Below are 25,675 nucleotides of genomic sequence, written 5' to 3'. Positions count from 1 at the left end.
CAGAATGCTGTGATCGATTTTTTGGAAAACATTATGAAATCAACATAAATGAAACCAGAGTTGTACCACTATCTCAAACCATTTAGAAGCCATGAAACTGTGTTAAGCACTCAGAGGGAGCGCGAAAACTATTATTAAGATGTGTTCGGAGTTGTATTGCGAGTGATAAAGGCAATAATTTGGGAGACACGCTAAAATTCAGATTAGTGGTCCTCGAAGTGATCAGTAGAGCTTCCATATAGGTAGGTCATTGGTTTTAATGCGTATGGACACCGATTCGCAATAGCCGTTAGAAAACAGATCCGTTGGGTTTGGGTGATCGACAGTCGAATCCTTAATCCACATTGCTATACGTAAAATGCTATTGTTGATATGTACTAAAATACTGGTCAGTAGTGTTAGTTTAGTGTCTGAGAGATAGACGAAGTAAGCATGTACTTTTGCGTACAGAATAGCTGAAGATTCGGAAATATTATTCTGTTTGTGTGGTTAGAGTTGGAGTAGTTGTGTGTTTATAGACGTGTCTAAGTCGATCTCTTTGCGGTGTTTTTTCTTTTTTTTTTTTTGAGAATATTTAGATATCAGAAATTGTTGAATGTAGAAGGACGCTAGATTTGGTGGAGGTATTGTTGAATTGAGACGAGGAAGAAGAAGAAAAGTTTGATTTCTTGTTATTGATGGAAATAGTGGTAGTAGTGGCAGTAGAAGTAGTAGATTATGATAACGATGATGACATTCAAACTGATGGTGGTAGTCATATAAGCCCGGTTGCCGTAGGAATAGTTGTTGTAACTGAGGAGTAGAGAAAATGCGTTGTACCAGTATTTGAACGATGGACTCTCAAATGTAAGCGCTAGGTAAAGGTGGTAGTGTCGTGTTGGTAATACCGCAGGACTGTAACAAGCAAAACAATATTGAATGGAGGGTTTTAGAGAGATCTTCAGATCCGATTTATTTTATTATTTATTTGCCTTACTGTTCGATTACTGAAACGTAGCACATTTGTGTCTCCTGCATCAGTAAGACAGAGACAAACACTGACTAATGTATCGAATTTCTGCACTGATCATTAAATGTAAAATGGCGGATGGAATTTTATATTTAAATAGATTTCATTCCTACGAGATCTATAAAATAAAGTAGCAGCTAAGTACTGGGACAGTGGTATTGTCTAACACCCAACAAAGAAATAGGCTTTGATGTAGAAACCGTGATTAATTATTATCCCTGTTTTATAATATTCCGACCTGTAGTTTTGATAATTTCTTGGGGGTGGGGTTTCAAAATAGTCCAGTACTATTGGAAACAGTAAGATGTCATCCTAAATATTTATCTATAACAGGTAATTAACAAAAGGTTTTGTTTGTTGGTCACATAGTTTCGTGTAATGTTTCAAGTAAATATTTGCGTGAGAATATTAGTGAACATTTGCCGTTCGCTTGCGCAAGAAATCGAAGAAGACTCTTACATTGTATCTGTGTACAAATAAACAGTGAATTATTTGCGTGTCAATATGGAAGCATTTTCCTTTAAGATATTTTATATTTATAGAAAAAAATAGAATTTACCTTCAAAAGGGAAATATACTTGAAAATTATTCAGTCAATTATATGCTTGTGAATCATTGTGATTTGTAATACTTTCATCAGAAGCATTAAAACACGGCTGCCTCTTCTCTTGACGGATGTCACTTTCCATTGTTTCCCTCTACATATGTATTCACACTCATATATATATATATATATATATATATATATATATGCGCCCACACTTACACACGTACAACAATTACATGTAGGTATATATATATATATATATATATCTATATATATATATATATATATATACATGTGACTATATATAGTTGTGTGTGTATGTATGTATATATATATATATATGTTTGTGTGTATGTATGTAGGTATGTGTGTATGTATATATGTATGTATGTATGTATGCATGTAAAAAGGAACTTAGTAGATTGAGATTTATGTTAAGTTTAGACTGTTAGAAACCTCCCTTAGTCACATACTGAAAGTATTTCTTGTTCTGTTTCCATGGCAGATAACTTTCCCTTTGACCGAAAATCAGTGCAATACTTATATTTCAATCGCAATGAAAATTCCCATGGGAAGAAAACCAGTGCAAACTACCACCATGAGCATGGGCACAGTAAATTTCGGAACTTTATAGGAAAAATCGAAAGATGTCACTCTAAAGATGTTCATATGTTTTGAGGAGCATAATGAAGAGCTGAACATATATCAGGATAGTGACTGACTCATCAGTATGCATAGTATGCAGTTACGACGGGGCACTGACAAGTTTCTGGCATTAAAGGTATCGCAAAAGGCCCGGTTTTAGGCCCAACCTCCCGCGTTCTTTTCCAGGGCTTGGAAAAACTGAAGGACAGCTGCAATAAGCGTGTGACTCTGAGAGAGAAATATTTTAAATGAAATCATAACTACTCTTTCTGCATTTTCTTTTATCCGAAGCCAGGAACTTTTTAACACCCCTTCGCACCTCCACTACAAACAAGATAACTCGTTCCACGACGACGGAGTTGATGCAGCATCTAGCAAGAATGTAATACTTTTTCATCATAGGGAACTACGATTGAGAACAGCAGCGTAATTTAAACTAGAATCATATTTATCAATGGTTTATCAAAATATTCTTGATATATAATATCACTTTCAAGTATTTAAGTTGAAAATTGAATTAATTAGTTATTGATTTATCTATATTTGTATCTCTATATTTCCCTGGACAAATTTCTCACTAATAATATAATTTCACGCTAATAATAATATATTTAAACAATTAATATGAGCGTAATAATAGTTATACAAGGCGAAAGAACATTTAATTATGAGTTATTAATGTCATTATAGATATCACATATGCTACCTAATACTAATCATAACCTCAATTAGTTTACAGTAGTTGTATTTGCAGTCGAATAAATATCTGACAAAACCAAAAGTATGTATTTCCTTTCTATACTCAATTTTGGGAATTATATATGATAGAGAAAGAACTACAGAGGAAATGGAATTACATATAAAGAATAGAGATGGGTCAATAATATTGACTATAGGGTAAGGTAAAGAGTGAATAAATGAAGCTTCAAAATACTGAAAATAGGGAATAAGTAAAGGTGAATATAAACAAAGATAATAAAATGAATGCAACCACGCAATAATTATCCAATATATCTCTAACAATAAGTAGAAATAACAAAATACAATACTATGCAGGCAAAAGATATTGGAAATGAAAGAGTACAGAAAAGCAAGCTTATGTTTAGAACTCACTGAATAAATGTACACACCCACTCTCTCTCTCTCTCTCTCTCTCTCTCTCTCTCTCTCTCGCTCGCTCTCTCTCTCACACATACACACACATATATTTTCATATATATATATATATATATATATATATATATATATATATATATATATATATATATATATATATATATATATATATATATATATATATATATATATATATATATATATACATATATATATATATATATATATACACATATGTATATCTGATATATAAGTGTATTATGTATATCCGATATATATTTGTATGTTTATGTGCGTGTTTGTGTGTATATGTGTCAGTGGGTGTATGTGCGTTTGTGTGCGTGTGTCTGTGTAAGACAAAGCGATATATGGATATGTCACCAAGGGCATAAAGAAATCAACATATACATTATACAATAAGTTGCTCTGATCAAAGAGATCTGAGCAAGCTCACATGAGATACTGTAGATTGCTAATAGTTTTGATACGCGATTCTTTTTTATTCTCTTATACATTACGTATTCCGTTCAAGAAGCTTCATATAATTCTGCTTTTCGAATTTTAAAATAAATACTTACAAAAAAAATAGTAAACGTGCGGTTAATGGCAATATAACTTCGTTATTTGATCCAGTTCATCTATATTGGTTTCATGAAATTTCCATCAATTCCAAGAAGGGTGGAGACGGATGGATTCTATCAGGATTAGTGATGTTTATGTAATCATGAAAGGATCCATTTGATGTTAAACGAGCTTTCTAATTGAACTGTAAAGTTGAAATATATGGCATGTATTTTTAGCCATTCAGCACGTATTACAAGGAAAATAAAATCATACTTTATCCTATCAATAGAATGATATTTTGCTTTATTTCAGTACACTAACCGACCAATATATGATAATTGTACATCCAGACATTCAACTCTTTCTGGCAAATTTATTTTGAGGTTATTGTTGTTATATTGAACTGGAGCGATATGATTAATACTACTTTAAAATGATAGAAATATCATAAAACTTTCGGAGGAATCTCTGATTCAGGAAAAGTGAAATATAATTTCAGAAATTATTAATAACAACACAAACCTTACATGGAAAGCAGAATCGTTTTGGCAGCCCCGCCACCACTCAACAGATTTCTTTGCATCTTCAGCCAAACGACAAAAGGCCCGAGGTAATTTTGATGATTCCGACGCATATACTGTAAATAATACATTTCCACGAACAAATGGCGTAACATACGATGTGTGAACTTCTCAGAAAGCCAATATAAACATGTAGGTGTAAGTTGGACGTGTTGTAACGAAAGCATATATGCCCATTTGTGATCGTGTATGATTACTTGCTTACTTCGTGCATGAAATGCATACAAGAAGCAAAAAACTTTATCTTGGCCAATAATATATATGATTAGATCAAAGAGTGATGACAAATAACATCTCACCATATGAATCATCACACATATCTAATAAACCTTCACACAATGTTTTTATTCTCGTCAGCCGTTTTGAGGATTGTATACCTCCATAAATATCTCACGAAATCAATGGCAGATAAAAGATTATCACTGACGTGTGATAACAAAATGGTATACGAAACAAATGACTTAAAGATTCTAAAGTCATTACATAATTTATAAACTATCGATTTCCCTCTGAATGAAGAATATCTGGTGAGTACAGTAAGTCTGATATATCCCCTGTGTATGTGTGTGCGAACGTTGTGGGAGTGGGTGTGTGTACGTATAGACATATATATATATATATATATATATATATATATATATATATATATATATATATATACATATATATATATATATATATATATATATATATATATATATATATATGTGTGTGTGTGTGTGTGTGTGTGTGTGTGTGTGTGTGTGTATCTCTATATATATCTCTATATATATATGTATATATATATATATATATATATATATATATATATATATATATATATATATATATATATATATATATATATCTATACCCATCCATCGACATGGATTTTGCGGTGGCAATGTCCGTGGCGATGATTAGCGAGTGCGAAGTGGAGTTCTGTAATGTCAACACAGAGGAACTGGGCCCCCTACTTAGACTCACATATGACAATCGTATCTAGACCAACATGACCTTAGACGTTTCTGGTCCAGTAGTTGCTTAAAAGGTTGGCTCACCCACTTAATAATTACATCTATAGCTCAGAAGACCTCTATAGAGAGGTGGAGCGGATGGACCAGAGACATACGGATCCCCGAAAACGAATATCAAATAAAGAAAATGATCGCACATGCGCTAGGAGCTAGTGTAAGAGTTACCCTGAGAGGCCACACGTTTAAGTTTAACAACAAAATATACACCCAAAATGAGGGGTAGTGGCCAAACCTTTCATGGTATGGTTGGGCAGGAGGCTTAAAGAACGCCTGACACAGAACTCCATACCCATGAACATATACTCAAACTATGACGATGATATCACCATAGTGGTAAAGGTACCGCCACAAGACAGTACTCTTGAAATAGCAATAGAAACTAATACTATGGAAAGCACCCAGCAAATAGCTAACTCCATCCACCAGAGTATTAAGGACACGATAGACTACTCTACGAAACACCATAACCAAAGACTACCAGTACTAGATACAGAACTCTGGCTGGAAACTGAATAATAAAACCCAAATCTTCCATTCACACTATGCCAAACATATGGACTCCAAATACCTGATCCATCGTAACTCAGCGATCGCGGACAATGCCAAAGTAAATATAGTGATGGCAGACCTCGTCAGAGTAATGCGAAATGTGTCCCGCATGTGTGACACTACAGAGTTAAAGAGACACATACACTTCTTTCACCGTCTGCAGTTCTCAGGATACAGCCATACAGAAAGGATCAGATTATATAAAGGAGCCATGAGGAAATTTGAAACTGTCATACGTAACGATAGGAGTGGGATTTGCCCACACTATAGGAGCAAGTCATGAAATGAGTAAGGAGAAAATAGGGAAAGCCAACTCATGGTATAATAGCCACAAATACCTGAGTGTCATGTTCGTCGACACCACCCCTAGAGGCGGTCTGGCGTACCGCTTTAGAACGGCCCTAGACAAACATAAGCTAAGAATTACGGTTGTAGAATGGCCAAGTAACCTATCAAATCCCTAATCGGTAGAACCTACCATTTTAGTAGAACTCCTGTACTGATAAGAACTGTATTGCATGTAGATTTAGCCCACAAACAAACTGTAAAGTTAGGAATGTGTTCTATAGTATAAGATATGCAGAGGGCTGGTGGAGTAACAAGACAACGACGTACGCAGGGGAGAGAGCATGGAGCATATTAGAGCGGGTAAATGTGCATTGGAAGGAACTTAAGAAAGGGAAGAGCTCATCGTTCCTTTCATCGGTTCCAGCACACCGAGACGGAAAACAGGGTCTCACACAAAAACATAGTAGTTAAAATCTAGAACAGACGTATCGCTTAAGCAAATTATGGAAGCTACACAAATAATAGAAAATAAACCTAGCCTGAATAGAAAATTAGAATGGAACACTAGCAACCCACCACACACATCTCAACTTATGACAGAATAAGATCCCCATAAATTGATAATAATATGAATATAATACAATACACAGATAAATAAATGAAATTAAATAACTATATACAAAAACAAAATAAATTAAATTAATACAAAAAAAGAAAGAAATGAAAAAGTAAGTAGATAAAAACAAATGAATAAAATAAATAGAAATTAAGCTAACGTGTATAAACAGGGGATATTGATAACGCAGCCACCATACACATTCCCCCCCCACACACACACCCACACACACTTACTAAACATAGACACAGACAGGGATATACGCATGCGCAAATCAAGACACATACAAAGGAGAGACACAAAAAAGAAAGAAGAAATCATAGGACCACAGGAGTGTGACGAAAGAACTCTGGCCGAGATAAACTTAATATAAAATAAAGCTGAACCAAGTGAATACAAAATATATAGTGCGTGTTTTTTCATTGGCTAAATTTGGGAAAATGACCATCCGCCAAAACAACAATATCTGTATCAACTCACGAATTCACATCAAGAATCTTGCAAAACAAATATATATATATATATATATATATATATATATATATATATATATATATATATATATATATATATATATATATATATATATATAACTTACTTAGAAATGGATACGTTGCGTTCAATCAAATGAGTATACAAAAACAAGAAAACAAATGACCTCAATACGCTAACAACAAGAAAAACAGATGGAGAAGAGGACAAGTAACATAAAGAACGACCCTTCATCAGTTGTCAGCTGCCTATATACTCCTCATTTCGAGCATTGAACGACAATATGAGCCTTCGAAGGCAATTGAGCCCACAAGTATCAAAATAAAATTTGGCATTTATGGAGAGTCAAAGTTGGGAACAAAACAGGACAGAGGAGACATAAAAGGAAACTGAACGAAAACAAACAGGGAGAGTCGTTAGACCAGAACGACGCTAAAATAACAAACGTTATATATATATATATATATATATATATATATATATATATATATATATATACTCACTCACACATGCATACACACGCACACACATACACATTCACACGCGCGCATATTTATGTAAATGTTTTTGTTAATGATTCAATTTCCAGCATAATACGATTTTTGTAATTTCGGTATTTACCTTTTTTTTCTTAATGAGTTTTTATTCTTTGTAACAATCTCTAACGCTTGGCTTTAGTATTTGAATTTTATAAAATATATGCCTCATGTGAAGCCAGAAGAGAAGGAAAAGAAATATCGTCCAAAATTTTAAACGCGTTTGGAAATACAATAATATAAATAATGATATATTGAACTGAATTTGAATTTAATTCTATCCCGAAAAACGTTCTTATATTATCTATAATTTTCGAATTTTCCAATTAATTGCACAACACCACCAACCAGATGGTTGCTGTCGCTTTGCGACCAACCACCACGATGTCGAGATAAAACATGAAAGTTGTCGAACAAGAGTAAAAGAAAACAATGTTATTCAGAATTTCGAACCCGATGTAAATTAACAATATAATATAACTAAGAATTGAATTGATTTTAAAGAATGTTCACTTAAGAAGTGTTGTAACATTGAAAGTGTATATAGATAAATAATACGATACAACATACATTGTTACTTGAATGTTATTATAAAAACTTGTGAGTACTTGAAATCTGTAAAAGTTACTGAGAAAGGAGAAAACAAGAAAGTGCTAGAATTTGATTGACTAGTATATCTATTTACAAATAATATATATGCACCTATGTATGTATGTATGTATGTATGTATGTATGTATAGATAGATAGATAGATAGATAGATAGATAGATAGATAGATAGATAGATAGATAAATAGATAGATAGATAGAGAGATAGATAGATAGATAGATAGATAGATAGATGGAAAGAAAGATAGATAGATAATAGATATGCGCGTGCACACCCACACACACATACACAAACACACAAGCACATGCGTATATATAGACATTGCATATTTCTCCAGAGGCCCGTTTAGTGAGGAAGAAAACAGCAGCCGTGTGTGTGAATTTCTACGTTATATTTTGTTTGCAAGTCTTATCTATTTAGATATTCTAAAATACATTTATAACAACAAGAACAAGAAAATCATCATGGACGAAAACAATAGCAACAACAATAATAATAACTGAAATTTGAAAGTGTATGTCGATGGCATGTATTTTATTGAGCAATTGGGACTCATTTTATTGGCACCGAAATAATGAAAGGCAACGTCGACATCGGCGGAATTTGAACTCAGAACCTGAGAACGGAGGAAATGCCGCTAATCGGTGACGATTCTAGCAGCTCACAACTTTTTACACAAAACATGATGAGGTGGGAGAAGCTACATTTTGTACCCCAAAGTCCACACAGAGTCAAGAATGGTACCTTATTTAATGAAATGCCTTCACATTTCAGACAAAGACAATTAATTGTTCCCGAGTCGAAACGAAACACATCCAGAACCCAACAGCAACAACAACAACAACAATAATAATAATAATAATAATAATAATAATAATAATAATAATAATAATAATAATAATAATAATGATGATGATGATAATAATGATAATGATAATAATGATAATAATTGGAATTAAGTGCCCAGAGCATCAATGGGAATATAAAGGAAATTGAAATAGAGTACCCAGCAGAATTCTTACAAAAGCTTTGCCGCCTTGGCGCTACCAGAATAATTTGGAAAATATTAGATAGTTGAAAATAATGGATAGCACGGTACCTTAAGCTTCAGGTAGCAAGCCCGCTACGCATGTAAGATTCCAGGAGCTCCAACAAAACCTGTGATAAAGAGAAAATAATAACAACAATAATAATAATTCTTTTTCATCTTTTTACTTTTTTCAATCATCCGTGCAGGAGCAGACTAACCATAACCATTGACCCCATTGACTCCAGTAATTGACTGAATTATATTTTATTAACCTTGAACTGATGAAAGGCCAATTTGCTCTTTTCAGGATTTGATGGCATAAGCTAAAATCTCAAAATAATTTCCTCTACGAAATTTGTCATAGGACCAAATGGTTTTGCGACGATGCTAACCTAATCAATCAACAAAAACAACTAAAATAATAATGATACTAATGATATAAAGAATTAAAATAAGTATTTCTTTCTATTCCTACGTGTAAGTATTTCTGAATATATATATATATATATTCATACATAAGATGTTCTTAAAAATTTCATTATACTCATATTTAGTATGTGGTCAGAGTATTTATAGACGCACATAAATTTATGTTGAATTGATTTGAGACAAATATTCGCAGCCAGATATGAAATCTCTAATAATAAGAGCCTCAGACGTATATGATAATATTAGGCTTCATGGAAGTGGGCAGTGAAGGTGGCTGTGTGGAAGAACATATTTTATCTGAAATATTTATATTTGTATTCATACAAATCTCATTGATTACGATGGAAGGAACATATTGTATTGTCTAGCGCCGTCAAATGAGAGATGGGGTGGAGGTGAGTTATAAATTCATAAAAGTTATTGAAACGAGAAATGCCTGAATAATCGAAAAACCTTAACGAGAATGCATCAATCCTAAGTAGTCAAGAGGAAGTGGAACGAATAGACATGTAGAAATAATGCCATATGTGAGTGATATTATCATAGAATACTGGGGAGGTCTAGAAAATATTTAGAAATGCTAGATTCCTTGAGAATCATAGACCTAGATGATAATGTAAGCACTTGCATGGAATTTTACTACATTGTGAGTGATTAGTTGCACTGGCCGTATTATTCTTGCACCATTAATTCTTGTTCGGGACAAAATGCATCACAGCATCTATACTATTACGTCGAAACTAAATCAGCCACTATCACCTCCACCCTTCTACTTCTGCCGGAGTTAATATGGTGGCTGCTGCTTATTCAGTTTACAAACCGTTGGCTTTCGAATAGGAATGATATTTTCTGAAAGCGGAAGAAATGAATAAATAAATGAATTGAGAAAAAAAGAATGTCAACCAGAAAGAGGGAAAGAAAATGAGAGATATATGTGAATGTGAACCGATGAGGAGTGAGTTGTGAGGGAGAGATGGGGGACGAGTAGGTATGAAGCAGAGATACATAGAGAGACACAGACCATGTTAAAGAAAAAGAATTTGGAAGCTGGAGAGGAAATTCTGTCGTGCAGTTATTAGTTTTAGTTTAAATCTCATTCGCAGCTCTCTTTCATTGCTTTCTCTCTCTCTCTCTCTCTCTCTATCTCTCTCTCTCTCTCTCTCTCTCTCTCTCTCACTCTCTCTCTCTCTCTCTCTCTCTCTCTCTCTCTCTCTCTCTCCATACACACACACGCATGCACACCTATGTATACCAAAATACAATACCATTTATACATATGTATCTAATTTTTCCTTTTACTCCTCTCTCACTTCACATACACACACATCAATGGGCAAATAACAATACTCACAAACACACACACTTACATACATGACGCTTACATACTTGCCAACACCCATCATGCATGCATATGTGCTTGGTGTATATATATATATATATATATATATACGTTGAGATATATATTAATGCATACAGGACAATTTGAAGTGCATGTATGTGGTTAGAAACAAGAATGATACTGTATACTGGATATTCGGTTAATAACACGTCAATTTCCACTAGTAACAAATTTATTGTAATATACGAAATTACCGAGCAACAATGGGGAAAGAGATAGTAACAATTAGATACAAATATCTGCCTGACGTAGAAGTGATGGATCACTGAACATATCTGGTGATTATTATCAACAGTGGCTTCAAGGAATTCTTTTTGGGTCCTTGTTAGATACAATATGGAAAATGAATATAATAATGACAAACATTTTTCATAAAATGACGTGTTTTTTTTTCTTCTAGTTTTGTACATTGTTCATGTCTGTGTGAGTGCATCTATATCTTTCAGTGAATGTGCATCTGTTTATGTACAAAAAGAATAATTTGCTCTATAGCTGTGTTAGCGATATTTCAGACAGCGAAGAAGATAGAAAACCATAAAAAAATGTATCGCTAATTTTTATTCTCCAGAATATTTTGTGTCTAATTGTCATTATGTTCCTTCAGATTTTGAGAAAATTTGATGTGCAAACGTATTTCATATACAATAGTAATCGATTGTAATTTGTATATTCATTAATATGTTTTATGCTTAAGAACAAACAATACAAATTTTTAAATATTTTCGTTTTGCTTCGTTTTATGGAGGCAGTTAATACTCCGTGTCTATGCTGTTTAATACCTCTAAAACAGAGTTAAGCCAAAGCAACAGACACTGTTAGAAGTCGGGCTTGTTTTGCAAACACATTTTATGTATTCAGCTTCAGAAACAGGATACAAGAGAACTTGCTTAAATGTATCTAATTGATTCTGAACTGTGATTATCCATATGTATTGTAATGAGTATTGCTTACTATAATCGAATATACCTCATTTGAAAGAGTTATAAACAGATTCGACACCATTTTCAAATACGCACTAAAAATTTACTGTTCCAGAAAACCTGGGATCCGATAATACACTATTTATTTTTTCTTGAATAGAACATGGACCAAATAGAACACAACTACTGTTAGCAAGCGTGTATAAATATTAGGCGCGAGTGTACATACAATAGAAGTATCTTTATATATGCTCATGTATATATATTCATATGTATATGCACATATATGTACATACATAAGATATCTCACACCCTAGAGAATGCTAGCGACACTGACACTAACAGTCGCCACTACGAGATCTTTGGTAGATGCATTACATCAGACTCTCGCCTAGAAGGATCGGCTTTTGGTGTCCTGAATACGAAATAAACGCCTGAACAACAGGCGAGTTAAGGATGTCTGCAAGTCACTACACTGTGATACAGAGTGTTGGTTGAGCTAAAACAGTATGGAAGATATCACTCCTATTATCAGCTATCTATAAATAACCACATGCTACTTCTATCCCATTAAGAGATGATATTGCAGTTAACACCGATTCCAATGCTGCAAACAGGAAGGCTTAGTGCAAATAGCCATTTCTTGGGCACACCAGAACGAGAATGTATTTACACAGACATGAATAAGTAGCAATTTCGACATTCAAGTAGAATCATTAACCATGTATAGCAGTTTCTATGGGGCAGGAAGAAAACGTTATGCTCTTTCGTGAGGATCAACTGCGTAACGGGTACGTAAATTAGTCTAAAATCGAGGAAATAATCTTCCATGGTGAACCAAAGATAACTTTACGCCGCTCGTATCCAACTTAAAGATTGTGCTTCGTGTGTATTATAAGAGATACACTGAGCTGTGCAACCGATTTGAGTAGTACAGGAAAAATGTGTAATCATTTCAGGGACGCGAAAACAATGACATATACATGAGGAATACACACAGACACACACAAGATCTGTAAGAAAGCAAACTTGCACATAGACTATATGTTTATGTGCGTAGATATATATATATATATATATATATATATATATATATATATATATATATATATACAGAGGTTATTTGCAATCCCACTACCCGAGGGCAAGTTTATCCAAACACGCACATTATTGGCCACATGAATTAATTGAAATATTCACAGTTCCTTGACGATTCCCCGGATATTGGAATTAGTTAATATTTGCATATAAATAAGTGTGTTTGTATAATTCCAGCTACCTTGACTTAAACACAAGGTTCACTCTGTTAGTGATCGGCATTGATTAAGGATAGAAGAAACTTTAATCCCCAAGAAACAATACACACCATGTTTGTATTGCATCGCCTTTTAGGAATCGTTTTCGAAAGTCATATTTTTTTTAGATTGAATATATGCTTATGTGAGTATCATGGGTTAAAACACAATTATTTGCTGCCACGCCCATCCATGTCCCTACGATATCCCAATTCTTTAAGCGAAAAACTTTCCTTTACGAAAACAATATACAATACTCAACCGCCACTAATATTTCTTGTGTAATATAGAAAATTATTCTGGTCCAGAAATATTTTCATTTTCAATATTTTTCTCCGCCCACTTTTTCTGCCCTGACAGTTTTACACTTTTTCTCCATCTAACATGAAAATGAATTTGGTCAGCGATATTTGAATATTTATCGTCACATCTTTGAAATTATCCCCAACTTATGTATATTCACGTCTGCTGTTTGCAACATATATAAAATATATTGCCTTTATCTATTTTGTATTAGATACCCACACATTCACACACATGTACAGATGATTATGTGTATGTATTTGAATGTTCTTTAGCATATAGCGAAATATAAATATTTTTTATGTGTAAAAGGGTCTGTGTTATACAGACATGTAATCATGGATAACAATATTAGGGCAACAAAATGGAAAATCTAGTTTACAGCTAAAAACATACTCAACTTCGATGTGAATATATTTATTGCGATATAGTAGTTTATGTCCACTTCACGAACATAAATATTAGAGCTTTGATATCACGCAATCAGATTACGCAGTATAATATTTCAAGTGAAATATATATAAATATATATGAGTAATCATAAGCAAAATATACGCATGCGTAGACACAAATGCACTGACACATGCACACTCACAATTACACTCATGTGCGTTTGGACAAACACACATACAGATATACAAAGAAACTGGCAAAAACAGCACATGTTCATACACAGATACACACGTATACATATAAATGTGTGTGTGTGTGTGTGTGTGTGTGTGTGTGTGTGTGTGGCATCCATACTGGCAAGTATCGACAAATTCATTAATGTACCTCCATTCTGGGTTACGTTCACTGGTGAATATACTGGTGTGCATTTCCGTATGAGCGCAGGTGGAAGTGTGTGAGTGTGTTGCTGTGTTATAACCTTCTTCCCTCTCCGTGCTCTCCTTTCTCCGCAAACAGCTGAACGCATGAAGGAAAATATTGAAAAGAAACAAAAGAAAAAAAAATCAGTCAGACACTTCGAAGATGATTAATTAATTAAAAAATATAACAATGAATAAATGAATATATAAGTGAATAGAAAAATATAACATTATTATTAATACAAAAGCTATATAGAAAAAAAGTACATAGCTTACTTCAAATATTGTCTACGCAAGATCGAATTGCTTTTCCAACTTGTATTGTCGGTAGTGTTGCATAGAGGCAAATCAATGAAATGTATAGAACGAGATTACTCACCAATGTAATTACTAAGATATTTCATATAAACACATAATGAAAACACCCGCAAAGACAACAGCAGCACAAGCTTCACCACTAGCATCATTAACTACTATGACAACAACAACTATAATCAAAATAAATGACAAAATGACAACACCATGATTAAATATATGATTAAGAAACAACAACAATGTCAGTGAAAGCAGCTGCAAAGAAATATGTATGATTTTGAATAGAAGAAAGGATAATTATTATCAATCAACCGGAAAAAATGCCCTAGACTCGGTTATTGGTCATCTCTAATTATATATATGGTAATTAGGGTGGTAGTGATAAGAACAGCCTAGAATAAACAGGAAGATGTGGGTATATGGGAGGGGCAGAAAAGGAAAGGGAAAACGAGTGAACAGGAAAAATACGGAAATAAAGTATATAATAAAATCATATCAATATTTAATATAGTATATTATATTAATCAACAATACAGAGAAAGTAAATCATGATGAAAACAATAATGATGGAGTGTTTTATTTAAATATCAAGAACAGCAAAAAAATAATTACACTGCAATAAAAGCATACACAACAAAAACAACAATTATAAGAGGATCTATCAAAGAAAATCAAAATATAAAGAAAATACGCATTACAATAGAATCATCATCGAAACAGTAAAGGAAACTAGCAGATAATAAAGAATGAAGCGATCTGTGTATTATGAATGTTTAACCATATCTTCTGTTGTTTACATCAGGTCAACCTGCTGAAATAAAACCCGTGCTGGAAGGTGTATTAGCCATATCCATTCCGATTATGCCAAACCGTGTGTCACTAGGACTACATTATTAAATGTACCTTTTTGTAGAATTGTAGATTGCAGTTTTAGTGACATAAGAATTGTATTTCAAGTACTCTGGAGATTGCCTTTAGTTATCTTTCGTCGGTCCCCTGTGTATTCGAGCTCACTAGCAAAGTTTAATTTTGCGGAGTTTACAGAACGGAAAAATATTATTTTAATGTAAACCCAGGTTATTTATCTGCGACACCGGGTAAAGTATATAACTGAAAATCAGTTACAAGGTAAACAAAAAAAAAAGATGGAGTATTCTGGTTGGTTAAATTTGACGAATAGCAAATGAAATTGTAAATATTCTTCTAGCTTAGATATGACAGTGGGATTTCAGTACATCTTACTAATACTATATGTGGAGGCGCAATGGCCCAGTGATTACGGCAGCGGACTCGCGATGATAGGATCGCAGTTTCGATTCCCAGACCGGGCGTTTATTGAGCGAAAACACCTAAAGCTCCACGAGGCTCCTGCAGGGAAAGGTGGCGAACCCTACTGTACGCTTCCACCACAATTTTCTCTCACTTTTACTTCCTGTTTCTGTTGTGCCTGTAATTCAAAGGGTCAGCCTTGTCACACTATGTCACGCTGAACATCCCCGAGAACTACGTTAAGGATACACGTGTCTGTGGAGTGCTCAGCCACTTGCACGTTAATTTCACGAGCAGGCTGTTCCGTTGATCGGACCAACTGGAACCCTCGACGTCGTAAGCGACGGAGTACCAACAACAACTAATACTATAGAATTACCTTCATTTATATTTTTGACCTCTCACTAATACTATTTACTTTGGTTTTTCTTTTTCTTTTTTCTTCTTTGTGCGTTGACATTACAGAATACTGATTTCTTGTTTCATTCTTCACATTTTGCTTGAGTATTATTTTCAGTTCTTGGCACAAGGACAGTAATTTTGGGGGAGAGGCTAAGTCGATTACATCAGCCTCAGTGCTTAACAGGAAGAACGGCAAAGTCTGTATCGGTGGGATTTGCTATCTGAACGTAAAAATGACTCAAGTGCCGCAAGGCATTTTGCCCGATGTGCTAACGATTCTACCAGCTCACCGCCTTAGTTTGCCTGAATATTAAAGACATGAATATTAGAGGAACAAAACGTAAAGATTCGATGATAAGTAACCCGTTAAGCTATAAAGGACATATTTTTCATACTTGTGCAAACCTTTGAAAGTTGTCATAGACAGAGATTAGAAACAAAGACACAAATACGCATTCAACACAAATACTTACAACACAGATGCACAGAATGATTGATAATATCTTCAACCCGTTGGAAAAATTACGGCATCCTTATAGTATCCGAAAGTTTAGAATATGTGCCTTTTACTCTTCAACAACGTTGAAACGACCTCACTAAAGGTTTTTAATTCCTTCTAAACTTTGTTTACAAAATAACTTGCAACATTTACAAGTTATTGTAAGTGTTACAATACTTATAAAGTCGGCAACACTTACAAAGCTTGTAATACTTACAAAGTTGGCAATTTACAAATCGTAGTCTTCCGTAAACATTGCCACAAATATAACTGCATTTCTATTCAATTCTTATGCAAGGATTTTATCTGACATCTAAAGGAAACAAAGACTTTTCCAATTGGTTTAATGAGAACAATGCACTGATAATTTAGCTTCTGCAATACGTCTCATCCTATGATTATATATACAGATATGTATGTAAGTACTATACCATATGTGTGTGTGTTTCTGTGTATGTATATGTGTGTGTGTTTATGTGTGTGCATGTGCGTGTTTAGTAAATATTTGTAAGTCCTAATTTTCACAATTGTAATAGCAGAGCAAATATCGAATAAGCGACAAAATGTAGCCGTAAATGTGAATATATTTTGGTAACAGGAGAAATGAGTTGAGAAATAGGAACTAGTGACTGAAAAATTCATATGGAGAGGTAATAATTTGGATTATTTGTGTGATTTAGAAAATCATTGCTAATTCGACAGAACAAACACTATGTTCCTTTGCTTCACATGAAACTATAGATCTCTCCAGTATCAAACCTTTTAAAACGAATCTTCTTCCATATAGGATAGTGGGAGAAGTTTGCATATCTCCTAGTTGCTCACTGGTTAAAGAGTAACACAAAGATGATTACCATTCGATTTACGAAGTATTTATAATAATAGCATATCCAGTAAATAAATGATACATAAAATCAGCAAAACTACGTTTTCTAAATCTTAGCACGGCCGCACTGCAGGACATAGATGCTTCTTAAAACGGATGAAGTGAGATCTGTCCGATACATAAAGCCACAAGCAAATTTGCAAATGTATAAACTATACATAAATCTTTAGCTGATATCTTATAATTAATGTTTTTGCATGTAGCGAAGTGTGAATGTACAAACACACACATATGTATGAATCTAGATGAATACAAATTAATATACATGCATACCTGTGTGTGTGTGTGCGCGCGCATGTGAATGTGTGCTTGCGATATTCGATAAAAATTGTAGCTTACAACAGCTGATGTTATCGGGATTATTCACCCAAGATTTAGCTATATGGATTTGGTTCAGCTTGGTGGGAATATAGGAACATTCATGCATTGTTCGTGTTATAATAATATGCAATCAGGAATCGAGAACTTGGTGACATAATATGCCTGCAGAGAATCAGTTACATTTGTGCGTATGCACTATGTATGCTTGTGTTTGCATGCATATTTTCGTATGTATATATATGTGTGTAAGTGTGTGTCTGTATGTGCGCGCGAGTGCGTGTAAGTACGTGCGTGCAGGGTCTGTGTATACGTGTGTGTGTATGTGTGTGTATACACACGTATATGTGTTTATGTGTTTCTACGTATTTGCATAAGGTCGATACATGATTCTATGCATATATATATATATATATATATATATATATATATATATATATATATATATATATATATATATATATATATATATATAGAGAGAGAGAGAGAGAGAGAGAGAGAGAGAGAGAGAGAAGAGGTGATAGCGAGTAAGGCTGTACACAAGAAAATTGAAAATAAAAATAAAATGAAACGTGATGTCAAGAAAGAATTATATGCTGTGAGGAAATGCCAATAATCATAGAAATCTTTCATATTAACAAAAAAAGAAAATTCTTCTTCTCTTTCTCCTGTACTCCTTCGACATTTATACCTGCCAGATGCTGAAGAAAACCGAAAGACACGTATCTCTTGAAGCAATTCTTTACATATTACGCATTGTCTTCGTTGATATCTGAGTGACATTATAATAATCCAATGTGAAGTGCCTTCATCGGTCCTTGTCTCAGTTAAATTCTCTTATGCAGTAAGATGATGATATGACATAATATAATAGAGAATGCTCGGCTTACTTACTAAATAGTATATGACATGGAGCTTGTTAGTTAAATTTCAGTAAAAAGCGGTGGTCATTATGGTGAATAAATGAATGACTTTGATTACGATAAAGATGGCGTGGAGCAATTTGTATAAAAGAGGCATCATCTGGTGGGAAATGATCTACGTTTCTGTAGATTAGTATGATAATATCTCACACCCTTTACTAGTTGTAATTAATATAGTAACAGGAAAGCAGCATGGACAATTTCAATAGCTACTACTGCTGGTTCTACTACTACTACTACTACTACTACTACTACTACTACTACTACTACTACTACTACAACTACTACTACTACTACTACTACTGAGAAGAAGAAGAGGAAGAAGAAGAAGAAGAAGAAGAAGAAGAAGAAGAAGAAGAAGAAGAAGAAGAAGAATATACCTATACTATAATTATAATAGAAAATAAAAACTATAGAGATAATAATTATGATTATAATTGTTATTGTGTATATTATTTCTTATATTCACCAAAAATCCCCAAATCATTCAGTATACTTCTCAGGACGAAATGTAACACAAAAATGCAACTCAAGAAATGCAACACAAAATATACGAGTAGAAGAAAACAAAAATAAATAAATAAATGAGTAAATCCAACAGAAAACATAAAAGCATAAATTTCCACGGAACTTTCAAAGGAAAATAAAGTCTACAATAGGGGCAGTCCATCTCGGATAATTTTGTGGAAACCTTACGTATAGGGCTTAATTAAGCTGCTATATATTAAGCATTTAAAGCGCTATCACTCCGATTTCTTTATTTCGCGTGGAAATGCATACTCAAGTCCTACCCTTTCAAACTCACCAGACCTGCCATTTTCATCCATCTTTTTTCACACAAGAGAAAGATAGATTGGATTATCACACTAGAATATAGCATCTCCCTCTCTAGCATCACCTTCCTTTTCAAGACGTGGTTGAAGCAATTGCTGAGGTCTTAGCGAGATGGGAAAATGTCTTTGTTAAAACACTTTCAGATTAATGGCAGCGTTTGTACTCAGAGCTTGAAATACAAACAGTTTTCTCTTTGCCTTGATTGGCTAGAGTTAACAATAAGCACGTACTCCTTATAAGTAAAATGAAATTATAAATTAATAAGATACAGTTGCAAACGTACATTGGATAATATGTTGTATGCTTTTGGACACTGAGTCTTTGCCTTGAACCAAAACAGTCTAGGTGGTGGGTCAGCTTAATTTAGAATAAGCTGTCAGGAAACTACAAGAAGCATTAACAAAAAAGTATAGTCCATAAGATTTTTCTAAATCGAAAATTGATTTAAAAATCTATAGTTATATTTAAAGTTAGTCAAAAAATACAAATGCCAGACTTGTAACTTTATATGTGTTACAACCATAATGCATAGCATCAGTCTATTTCTCTTTGTGTAATCTTTCGAAGTAAAAAGTCACCACACTATTAGTCAATACATTCATTTATTTATTCTGACGACTTTAACATCACTCTGAATATACATAATTTTGGACAAGTCTTTCAGCAATGATATTGTTAACTAAACTGAATTTATTATTAGAATCTATTGACTTCTCTTTCTGTTAACAACTGACCTTGATTTGTGATGGATAGAAAGCAGCCTAATTACTTAAAATGATCAAACAAAAGATTAAAATGTTACCTCCGAGGAAACGAGCCCTCTTACTGTGTCTATATCAATCCCAAGGGAAATTTATACAAAAATGTTAAGCCTTAATCATAAAATATGAAATTATTCTAATAAGGTTATGACACGTGCAGCTATACGTTTTTAATGGAGATCAAACAGTTCAGTAAATTGCAAAATTAACTGCTGGCTGAGGTTAGATCAGACATCATATGCTTGGTGTGAATCTGTTTTAATCTGTCAGAGATTACAGAACATTGTACACTGTCTATTGTTCTTCTTTCAACGTTGCTGGGAGAAGCAATCGAACGTGCTTTAATGTTGAGATATTAATAGAAATCAATATGCAACCATTAGTCTTCCTTTGTTCACTTTTCTTTCAAAGACGAGAGAGATGTTTAAAAGTAGATCTACAATACCAGTGGGTGCGCACTCCAAAAATATTTTAAATCCATTTATAATTTGAACTGTCATTTTGGTTTTTAGAATTCTGCAGTGAACTTAGCTGTTGTTAAAAGCAAGAAATAATTGTACATCTGCAAATTGCCATACATACACATAAATAATATATTACTTCAGAAGTAGTGCAAGCGAATAACACAAACGTGAAAAAAATGGATATGATATAATTTTGAAGAGACAATCAAAAGAGACACCACAATAGATAATAATTTCACAACTTCTTTTAATTATCGCAATTATTTATATGGCTAAAAATTAGTGATTATATTATTAGATATAAAACTTAAATTTCTAATTAGAAAAAGTATATACACATATAATATAATATATATATATATATATATATATATATATGTGTGTGTGTGTGTGTGTATGTGTGTGTGTGTGTGTGTGTGTACACAAAGAGATACAACAGACACTCAGACAGATAGACAGACAAATATATATATATATATATATATATATATATATATATATATATATATATATATATATATATATATAAATTATTAGTATGTTGTCAAGTTAATGTGACACTACCATGAAAAGTAAGAATGTTACAGCTATGTAGCCCTAGGAAACACAGTTTCCTGTTGGCCTTGACACATTTCCTGTGTCCTTATGTTTTCAAAGGGGAGAGATAAGCACCTCCACCCAGCAAAGCCAGCATCCAGAGAGTACTTTCAGAATCATTGCTCATCATCAGTCTGGAGTAGCATGGCTTGCTAGCAGAATTCTTTATTACAAGCACAGGGCCTAAAAACATAGAGGGGTCATACACAGACACGCGGGAAGAATAAAGCACATGAAAGTTAAATGGAACATGAATTAAATTACAATGAAAATGAGACGTCCATCTCGCTCCCGCTCCGAGATGAAACCGTGTATTCCTTTTTCCTTTAAAACTTGACTTTTTAAATAACAATTTCCAGCCCCGCTCCGAGGTGAAACCGCGACTTCCCTTTTCCTTCTCACCTTACAATTTTACAGAAAAGTTTTATCAAATGTACATTCAATAGTTACAGGATTTACTTATTTTTCCTTTAAAAAAAAAAAATCAAAAAGTTTAACCAAATGTTTTTCTCAATCTTTCACAGTCTCTAGAAAAAAAGCATTTAACAATTCATCTTCTCTCCCTCGTCCACATAATTCACCACCGAGGCGCGTGGATCGACATCCGCCTCTGGCCCCAGTGGATTCATTACTTCATAATGCATTTCATCTTGAGATTCTTTCAACATTGGGGTGCCCTACACTTCATTACAAACCCTACCCCTGCTTGTGTCCCGCGTGCTTGTGTCTCTCGTCTCTGCACTTCTACAATTTTCGGCCTTCCCGCCATTGTATCCGTGCGTCCTTGTGTTTGTGCACTTGGGCATCTGTGTGTTCGTCCGACTACAACTCGGCGTGCCTCGTCCGTGCGTCCATGCTGTTAGACTTCCGTGATTCTAAGATGTCCTGCATCTGTTCCTGTACATTTCTGTGTGTCTGTACGTCCGTGTGCTTGAGTGTCTGTGGGTCCGAACCCCCCTGTACTTGTAAGTCTTTTACCGGCGATCCCACTGGCGAATCCTCTCCGTTTCCCATCGTAGGCTGGATCACCTATTCCACCGCCTTTCACTTCTTCCGTTCTACCATCGTTGGTGACCTCCTCCTCTCTCCCCTTCTTGCCCTCACCTCCACAAAACTCCCGTCCTGTTCCGCTCTCTGCTTCTGCCGCCTCTCTACCACTAGACTCTCCTGGATACTCTCCTCCACTACTTCCACCGCTGTTCAAGGATATTTCTTCCTCAAGATCCCTCCTTCACCACATTCGCAAGACTTTGGGGTCTCCCCTCCATCATTATCTCCAGCTCCTCCTCATTCGGCAGCTCCAAAGTTAGAGGCACTTCGCTGTAACATTTCTCGTTCATGCACAAATCATCTCCAACCCACGGCCCATCACTTCACTTGGTGGGCTCGGCCCACCATCCCTATCTCCACCTCTAGTGGGAGAGAGTGTAGTGGTAGAACAAACAATCGCCGCCATTAACCATTCTGGATCCATCCACGGTGGGACCCTTCCGACCCTAACTCTGGCACCAGAGTCCACTTCTCTCCCTGTATCAGCCTGTTGGAGGTTTTTTTCCGCCTCCTCTTCCGATACAAAGGCTACCTACCGAGGCACATCGCTTCCTTCTCGTAAAGAACACCATGCTGTCTCCCACATGTTCTTCCAAAATTTCCTCCACTTCCTCCTGCAGCGCGTGTTCATTTCCTCTCTTTTTATTCGAAAATGTTCTTAATATGACCGTCCTCCACTCCACCTCTGGCAGGGTCAGTTTTATATTTGATCCTTCCTTCTCCACCACAGCACTATATTTCTGTATCGACTCTCGAGTCCACTGTAACATCTCCCGCTTCAGCATGCTTCTCATATTATTCTCAATTATTCCCCACCACCCAACAATGGTGGCTACGCGCAAAAAAATTCAGCCAAAGTTCCTCAAAGAACACCAAAAAAAGTGGCTTGCTAGCTTAATTCTTTATTACAGGCACAAAGCCTAATTACAAAGGGGACATACAAAGACATGCGGGAATATAAAACATAGGAAGGATGAATATGAAATGAATATAATTACAATGCAAATGAGCCGGGTATCTCGATCCCACTGCGTGTATTCCTTTACCATTAACTATTACACAACCACTTGCCTCGCTCCGATGCGAAACCGTGACTTCGCTTTTCGCTCTCGCCCTACACCCTTTTAAAACAAATGTTCAAACAGGATTTATTTCTTATTTTGCCTTTTCTTTTTTAAACTAAAGTCAACCGAATTTATATCACAATATTTTTTTTAAAAACATTTTGGAATCCTGTTCATTCAACCATTGTAAAATTGACTTGTTTTTTTGTTTTTTTCTTTGTTTTTAAGTTCAAATAATTATTTTCCTCACTTACAGTCTTTACAACCTTACATCGACTTACCTCTTCAGTCTTTCACAATGTGTCTTTAACTTTTACGTTCCTTTACGTTGGGGTGTCCTATCTCACTGTAATTTTCCTTTTGTTTATGTTTTTCATAATGTCTCTTTTGGTTTCTATTTTCCTGCTGTTTAGTGCGTTCTTGTATTTTCGTCTCTAAGTCTGACTGTTCATGTATTTGTGTGTCTGTGTGTTCGTTTGACTGTAACTCTACGTGTCTCGTCTGTGTGTGTAAGTTTTTAGGTTTCCGTAATTCTGGGTTGTTTTGTTTCTGGTCTGTAGGACTCTTCACTTTTAATTCCTTTGCTGGTACTTCCACTGGTAAATTTTCTCCCTTTCACGTCATGGGGTGAGTTTCCTCTGCCATCCCTTTACACTTCTTCACTTCCACTGTCGTCGGTGACTTTCTTCTCTCTGTTTGCCTGGATTTTACCTCCGCCAAATTCCCATCATATTCTGTTTTCTGTTTCTGATTTTTTCCACAACTATATCTTCTTGAACACTCTCTTCAACCATTTCTACTGCTGCTCTTGCGTATTTCCTTCTCACGTGACCTCTTTCACTGTATCCGTAGCATTTTGGGTGGTCTCCCCTCTAACATAACTTCCAGTTTTTCACCCTTAGGTAATTCTACATTTTCCGCCATTTCGTCGTAATATTCAGGGCTTACGGCACGGATTAATTCAATACCGTATCCCCAACAATTCAATTGTTGCATTCTGTTTACTATGCAAATCTCCAGGTCTTCACTTCCTTTCACCAGCTCTGAATTAAAACTTGCGACTATCATCCAGTCTGGGTCTATGGACAGTGGGATTCTTCCCACCCTGACCCTGACGAGTCTTCTGCCCGAACAGTTCGGTATCAACGTCCATTTCTCTGCCAGTATCAGTCTGTTGTCGCCTCCTCTACTGATGCAAAGGTTACTGTTATAGTCGCGTATTTCCTTCGTCTTGTGAAGAACGTTATCCCTTTACCCATTCGTTCCTTCAATATTTCCTCTATCTCTTCCTGCGGCGCGTGTTCTATTCTCCTATTTTCATTCGAAAATATTCTAAATATCACCGTCCTGCTTTCTATTTTCCTTTTTTCTATTTTCCTTTTTTGAAAATCCACATCCATCTCTCTGAAAGAAACCAGTTTTAAAGTAAAACAGGGAACATGAACAATAGCCAATCACAAACTAGCAGTATCACATTATCATTATCGGTGATTTGCAATTAGACTTTGTGTCTTCAAAGACACACTGCCTGCTATCT

The 25,675-nt window shown here is 34.7% G+C and overlaps 1 long non-coding RNA gene across 1 annotated transcript; it reads right to left on the bottom strand.

Annotated features, from left to right (window-relative positions):
• Positions 1–470: 470 nt before the first annotated feature.
• On the bottom strand, positions 471–25,675 carry LOC128249935 (uncharacterized). The gene is made up of 4 exons (XR_008266085.2): positions 24,420–25,675; positions 14,722–14,853; positions 9,668–9,726; positions 471–894 (listed from the first exon to the last, which is right to left on the bottom strand). It is a non-coding gene; the product is annotated as an uncharacterized LOC128249935 (long non-coding RNA).

Source organism: Octopus bimaculoides, chromosome 1 (assembly GCF_046866305.1).
Source record: "Octopus bimaculoides isolate indiv1 chromosome 1, ASM4686630v1, whole genome shotgun sequence".
Lineage (NCBI taxonomy): Eukaryota > Metazoa > Mollusca > Cephalopoda > Octopoda > Octopodidae > Octopus > Octopus bimaculoides.
This window is presented reverse-complemented; position numbering and strand designations above follow the sequence as displayed.